A 7,315-nucleotide genomic window follows, 5' to 3' on the forward strand; every position below is an offset into this window, starting at 1 on the left:
GTAGTAACCCAGTGAAACAAAGTTTCTTTGGAGTCCTCGCTATTTTGTAAGCGTGTGAAGAGTCCCAGGACCAGGATTCACTGACAGAGTGTCTCATTGTGCACGACGAGAGGGTCAGGGCCAGTCCCAGGACCCGGGTCTCTCCACGAGCTTCGCGTGTGGGGTGGGGAGGCCGAGCGCTGGGGATTCTCCCACTTTCCCTCTCACAACCTGTGTCAGGTCCTCCTGCCCGGACACTCGTGACGCGACCCCAGGGCTCACTCCCATTGCGGCTCCGGCTCCTGGAGAAGCCAATCAGCGTCCCCGCGGCTCCCGGTTATAAAGTCCCCGCGGACCCGCCCGTCTCCGATCCTCCCCAGACCGGGAGACCCCGGCCATGGCGCCGCGAGCCCTCCTCCCGCTGCTCTCGGGCGCCCTGGCCCTGACCCAGACCCGGGCGGGTGAGTGCGGGGTCGGGGGGGAAATGCCTCCCGGGAGGGGGAGCGAGGACCCCGGGAAGCCACGTCCCGCCCCCTCCTCTCCCCGCCCAGATCTCGGAACACAGTCTCCCACCTCCCTCCCCTAAGTCTGCGCCCCGTCCAACCCGGATTCCTTCTCCAGAGTCCCCTCTCCACCCCTTCACCACCACCCTTACCCGCCCCCAGGCCCCCACTCCCTGAGGTATTTCAGCACCGCCGTGTCCGGCCGGACCGCGGGGATTCCCGCTTCATCGCCGTCGGCTACGTGGACTACACGCAGTTCGTGCGGTTCGACAGCGACGCGGCGAGTCCGAGGATGGAGCCGCGGGCGCCGTGGGTGGAGCAGGAGGGGCCGGAGTATTGGAAGCGGAACACGCAGAACGCCAAGACCAACGCACAGACTTTCCGAGTGGACCTGCGGACCCTGCGCGGCTACTACAACCAGAGCGAAGCCGGTGAGCGACGCGGGGCTCGGGGCGCAGATCTCGAGCTCAGGGATCCCCCAAAGTCCGCCCGGGTCGCCCGAGTTTCTGAGCTTTATTCTGAGGCCGCGGGATCCGCGCGGACCCTTAACCCGGCAAGAGTGGTAGAGATTTTTCCTCGTTTTCGTTTCCCGTTTAGACCAAAACGGGATGCCACCACGCACTGCATGAGGGTCGGGGAAGGAATCGGGGCAGATTGGGCAATGCTGACCATGGCGGGGACCGGACCAGGGTCTCATACTCTTCAGTGAATGTCTGGCTGCGACGTGGGGCCCGATGGGCACTTCCTCCGCGGGTATGAACAGCAGGCCTACGACGGCCACGATTACATCGCCCTGAACGAGGACCTGCGCTCCTGGACCTCGGCGGACACGGCGGCTCAGGTCACCCGGAGCAAACTGGAGGTGGCCAGAGATGCAGACTGCTACCGGGCCTACCTGGAGGGGAGGTGCGTGGAGTGGCTCCAAAGATACCTGGAGAACGGGAAGGAGACGCTGCAGCGCACAGGTACCAGGGGCCCGGATCTCCCTCGGGCTGGGTCTGCGCACCCACCTAGTGTCCCACAAGGGGAGGAAATAGGATCTGTGACAGAACCCTCTCCTGCCTTGGGTCCAGAGTGGGAGGAGTTGGCCTGGGTTTCCAGACTCTGAACCAGAGAGGCATTCGCCCAGAGGGCCTGACCTGTGTAAAAGACAGTTAAGACATCCAGCCTTTCCAGGGATTGGAGGACGTAAGTGCAGGCGGAGAAAATCTCTAAAATAACGTATCCACAGTTACCTTTGAACCTGGGGCACCTTTGGGAACCACTGAGGAGTTGTTCTCTCAGGCTTTCTTCCCTTCCCCACCCCCACACCCATCTTTGGAGGTCTGACTACAGCTTTTCTGAGTCACTGGATCTCCATCTATGTCAGGGCCAAAGTACCTATTCTCCCCCAAAAGACCTGGAGCCTCCTACCTTCTGCCATCTCATCCTGATCCCAAAACTTTCCAAGGACCTCATTATGCCATATTTCTGGGTCCATTCTGGATTTGTCTGGGCTTTACAATCCCTACCCTCACCCCAAATATCCTGTCCTTTCTCAGGATGGTCAGATGTGTGCTGCTCAAACAACCTAAATATCCAAATTCATGGCTTTTAAAATCAACCTTCCAGCCAAAGCCACTAGTCAATTTTGACAGATTATCTGCCATTTTAAATCAAGGATCACTTTCCTTCCAGTCTATAATACCACGCCAAGGATCACCTTCCTTCCAGTCTATAATACCACGCGCCTCATCTCTGTTTAGAGCCTCGTCAGAAGTGTCTTTTGAGTCCACATTTCTACCAACAGTGTCTTCAACACACTCTAGGACTTCTCTATCAAGCTCCTCACAACTCCTCCAAAATCTTCCCCTTATCCATTTAAAAAGCCGTTCCAGCATGTTTGGTATTTGCAAACCATAGCAGCACCCAACTCCTCTGGTACCAGAATCTGTTCTAGTTGGCTAGCTGGCAGAATGCAATTTACCAGAAATGGAATGGCTTTTTAAAAGGGGAATTTAAACCATTGTTCTGTCAAGGTGATTCCACCAAGAGTCTGAAGGACATAAGACCTCTGACTTTTTCTGACTTTAAAACCAATATTCCTTCCACTTCCATGTTGGTTTCCAAGCTTAGTGATGAGAAATCTCTGAATAGTGTGGAGTCTCTGCATCTTTTTTTTTTTTTTTTTTTTAAAGGAAAGACAGAGAGAAGGAAGGAAGGAAGGAAGGAAGGAAGAAAGGGAAACATCTTTTAAACATTTTCTTGTTTTATTGTATTTTGTTTTTCCGTTTTTTGTTACATGGGCTGGGGCCGGGAATCGAACCGAGGTCCTCCGGCATAGCAGGCAAGCACTTTGCCCGCTGAGCCACCGCGGCCCGCCCCCTCTGCATCTTTTTGAAGTATTTCTCATATCCTCTAGGATTAGTTCCACCAAGGCCCCTTGCACTGGAAGCTGCTGGCCTTTTGAACGCTCTAGTTTCTTTCATTACTGCTCTGTCTGCCTGGAAACTCACTGCCCTCCCCCTCTCTATGTGGGACATGACTCCCAGGGGTGTAAACCTCCCTGGTAACATGGGACAGAAATACTAGAATGAACTGGGACTCAGTATCAAGGGATTGAGAAAAACTTCTCAACTGAAAGGTGAAGAGAGAAATGAGACAAAATAAAGTGTCAGTGGCTGAGAGATTTCAAATAGAGTCAAGAGGTTATCCTTGAGGTTATTCTTATGCATTATATAGATAACCTCTTTTCAGTTTAAGGTATATTAGAGAAGCTAGAGGGAAGTGCCTGAAGCTGTAGAACTGTGTTCCAGTAGCCACTTTCATTAAGATGATCGTATAATGATATAGCTTTTTCAAAGTGACTGTATGATTGTGAAAACCTTGTTCTGATGCTCCTTTTATCTACGGTATGGACAGATGAGTAAAAAATAGGAATTAAAAATAAATCAATAATGGGGGAACAAATATTAAAATAAATTGAGTAGAGGGAAATACTAGTGGTCAATGAGAGGGAAGGGAAAGGGGTATGGTATGTATGAGTTTTTTCTTTTTTCTTTTGATTTCTTTTTCTGGACTAAATGTTCTGAGAAATTATCATGGTGATGAATATACAACTATGTGATGATATTGTGAGCCATTGTTTGCACACCAAGTATGGAATGTTCACACGAAAAGAATATTCATGTAGTTTGTTGATCAATTTTATTAATTAAAATTTTAAAAAAATAAAAAGGGGAATTTAATAAGTTGCATTTTACAGTTCTAAGGCCGAGAAAATGTCCCAATTAAAGCAAGTCTATAAAAATGTCCAAATTAAGGCACCAAGGGTACCTTCACTGGAGAAATGCCAGTGAAGTTCAGGGTTTCTCTCGCCACTGGGAAAGGCACGTGGTGAACATAGCGACATCTACTGGCTTCCTCTCCAGGCCTCTTGCTTCATGAAGCTCCCGGGAAGCATTTTCCTTCTTCGTCTCCACAGGTCACTTACTGGTGGACTCTGTGGTTCTCTTGTCATTCTGTCATGATTCTGCAGCTCTCTCCTCGTTCTCAAAAAAGAACTCTCCAAAATTTCTCCTCTTTTATAGGATTCCAGTAAAGTAATCAATACCCACGAAGAATGGGTGGAGACACGTCTTCATCTAGTCAAGTTTAATACCCACCATTGATTGAGTTACATCTCCATTGGAGATAATCTAATAAAGTTTCTAGTTTATAGTACTGAACAGGGATTAGAAGAAACTGTTGCACCACAGGAGTAGGATTAAAACATGTCTTTTCTAGGGTACATAAATCCTTTCAAACTGGCACATTAGGTAATGGAAGGTTCCTCAAGTTTCTGACTTTCCCACAGATCCTCCAAAGACAAACGTGACCCACCACCCCATCTCTGACCGTGAGGTCATGCTGAGGTGCTGGGCCCTGGACTTCTACCCAGCGGAGATCACACTGACCTGGCAGAGGGAGGGGGAGGACCAGACCCAGGACACGGAGTTTGTGGAGACCAGGCCTGCGGGGGATGGAACCTTCCAGAAGTGGGCAGCATTGTTAGTGCCCCCTGGAGAGGAGCAGAGATACACATGCCATGTGCAGCACGAGGGGTTGACTGAACCCCTCACCCTGAGATGGGGTAAGGAGGGGGATAAGTGTGGGGCCTCTTCTCAGGGGAAGCAGGGGCCCTTCTGAGCTCCTCCAGCAGGGTCAGGGCCACTGACCTTTCCTTCCCTTCTCAGAGCCACCTTCAGAGTTCCCCATCCTCTTGGTGGAAATTATGGCTGGCCTGGTTCTCCTTGGAGCTATAGTGGCTGTGGTGGCTACAGTTGTGAACTGGAGGAACAAGAGCTCAGGTAGGGAAAGGGGCAGGGGTCTGAGGGTTCTTGTTCCACTCAGGGGTTTCCAGCCCCCGATAGCAGTTTGCCCTGTCCTCTTCCCTGGTACCATGAAGCCCCTCCTCATACCTGAGTTTATACCCTCTAGGACATGTTAGCCGTAGTTACTTTTATAAAACCTGTGAGAGAATGAAGGATAATTTTCCCAAGTGATGATATCAAGGCACTTGTTCCCAGCAGTCAGAGGGAAGGTCCCTGCTGAGGACAGACTTCCATGAGGACAGATAGTCCAGTCCCACAATCTCCTTTCTCCATGGTTCCTGATCCTGCCCTGGGTCTGCAGTCATAGTTCTGGAAACTTTCCTAGGATCCAGGACTAGTTCTCTAGAACCTCATGTCCTGCCTTTCACTAGTGGTTTTTCCTACAGGTGGAAATGGAGAGAGCCATACTCAGGCTGCTGGTAAGTGGTGGGATGGAGGGGCAGGTGGTATGGAGGGTGTGAGTCTGATCCCTGAGAGTTTGGGGTAGTGTAGACGGGAGTCCACGGGGCAGCTCATCCACCCCATAATTCCTCCTTTACTCACATCTCCCCGGGAGGCTCTGACCAGATCCTGTTTTTGTTCCTCCCCAGGTGGTGATGGTTCCCAGGGCTCTGATGAGTCTCTTACGGCTTCTAAAGGTGAAACCCTGGAGGGCCTGAAATGGGAGAGGGGTTGGGGCAGAGAGGACACGCCTGGGTGATGGGGATTCCTTGGATATGGACATTTTGTGTGTGTGAAGGGCTGTTCATAATGTCGACATTTACATAATGACATGACTTACGTCTTGATTATTTTCTTCTGTGGTGTTAGAAAGCTGCATTGAGTGGAACTGTGGCCTACAAGGGTTGTCCATACCTCCATTTGTGACTCCAAGAAGCCCTTCCTTTTGGATGTGAAGACTTTTCTTTCTGCGGCTGGCATCTCTATGTGTCTACATTCCCGTTAGTATAATGGGAAGATGTGGGACAGAGCTCACCCCCTGTTCCCAGAACCTCCTCCCCACACTGACCTGTGTTCCCTGGCCTTATCAATTTTCCTTTTCCAGCAGATGGGTATCAGATGTCTCCATCCTTGTCTTATCTTCATGTGGCCCAGAGCTGCGCCTTATTATTTCCCTTGAAAATAAAAATCTGGGTATAATTTTGCATTTCAAACTCTTACTGTATGATTCAATTGAGAGAGAGGAAGTGTCTTAATTTTTGAGAGAGAAAATAAATTGACCTGCATACTTACCAGAATCTGCATGTTTGTTGTGCTGAGTATTGCAGGAGAGAACAAGAGATGACTGTGGAGCCCTGAGGGTGCTCAGGGCTCAGGATATCGTGGACTTTGGGTCACTCCTCAGCTGGTTCATCTTCTCTGCTCCTCTGTCCTTTCCCTTCTGTGAACCTTCTCCCACCAGGACCTGTGGTCCCAGGGTCTCAGCCATCACCTAGCATCATCCCATCTGCAGAACCATCAGCAATGAGGACTTCCTGTGGCCTGGTCAGCCTGGGCTCAGGCCTGGTCTGACCCTCGGCCTCCACTGTTTGTGTGTTTATTTGATGAATGTGTGATTTTGTACAGGATGATGGTTTTCTTGTTCTTGGTGGTCTCCTCCTCCTCTGGTGTCCCTTCTCTACCCCAGCAGGAGGTGTGCTGACTGTCACTGTCCCTACAAGGCCCAGGACAGCTCCTGCACATGCGGCTCTCTGGGTCCAAGAGACTAGTGTTCAGACTCGTCCAGCTCTTACCCTCCCCTGGGGTATTTCCTGCATTGTTTTTTCATCCTTTCCCCCAATGTTTTCTAAGGAATCCGATTCAGGAATTAACAGGGAGGAGGGTATCTTATGGTTTCTCCTTCATTTAATTCCTGTGGGTTTGGTCCCTCTCTGCTTGCCTGCCCTCCCTCTCTGCCCCTACCCATCTCTAGGGGTCCCAGTGCTGGCTGCAGTCCCAGCCTGTGGGTTTGAAAAGCTGCCCCTAGTTTAGATGCACAGGTGGGCAATAGGGCTCTTAAGCCTGGATTGTTCTTGTCTGAAGAGGGGATTGAATTATGTGCTGTGGTCAGAGGGGGAGGGAGGGAGGGGTGAGCAGCTTTTGTGAGGAAAGTCCTGCTGGCATCAAAGTCAAGATGAGCGGAAGTTGTGCTGCAGCTGCCGCCAGACAGCATTCGATCTTCAGCTTCACTGGAAAGGCTTGTAGGAGAGGGAGGTGGTTCTCACTGACCATCCCTCTACCTGGTATTTGCTGAGTACTGGCTATAGAACACACTGTTTTTCCTTCTATAAACAGACTGAAATCGTAGGCCTTTAGTGAGAGGAGAGATGCTGTTTTAATTCAGGTAGTCTGGGCAGACCCCGCTGAGGTCATGACCTTTGAGGAAGGATTTGAAGGATGTGAAGGAGCTGTCCACAAGGATGTCTGGGGGAAGGTCTTCCCAGGCAGGGCACCGTGCAGCACATGGCAGCGGGCAGGGCCGGGTCTGTGAGTTCTGGAAAG

The 7,315-nt window shown here is 50.8% G+C and overlaps 1 pseudogene; it reads left to right on the forward strand.

The window, feature by feature from the left end:
- Positions 1–366: 366 nt before the first annotated feature.
- LOC143684323 (patr class I histocompatibility antigen, A-126 alpha chain-like) lies at positions 367–5,981 on the forward strand (annotated as a pseudogene).
- Positions 5,982–7,315: the final 1,334 nt, after the last annotated feature.

Source organism: Tamandua tetradactyla, chromosome 5 (assembly GCF_023851605.1).
Source record: "Tamandua tetradactyla isolate mTamTet1 chromosome 5, mTamTet1.pri, whole genome shotgun sequence".
In the NCBI taxonomy this organism is placed as follows: domain Eukaryota; kingdom Metazoa; phylum Chordata; class Mammalia; order Pilosa; family Myrmecophagidae; genus Tamandua; species Tamandua tetradactyla.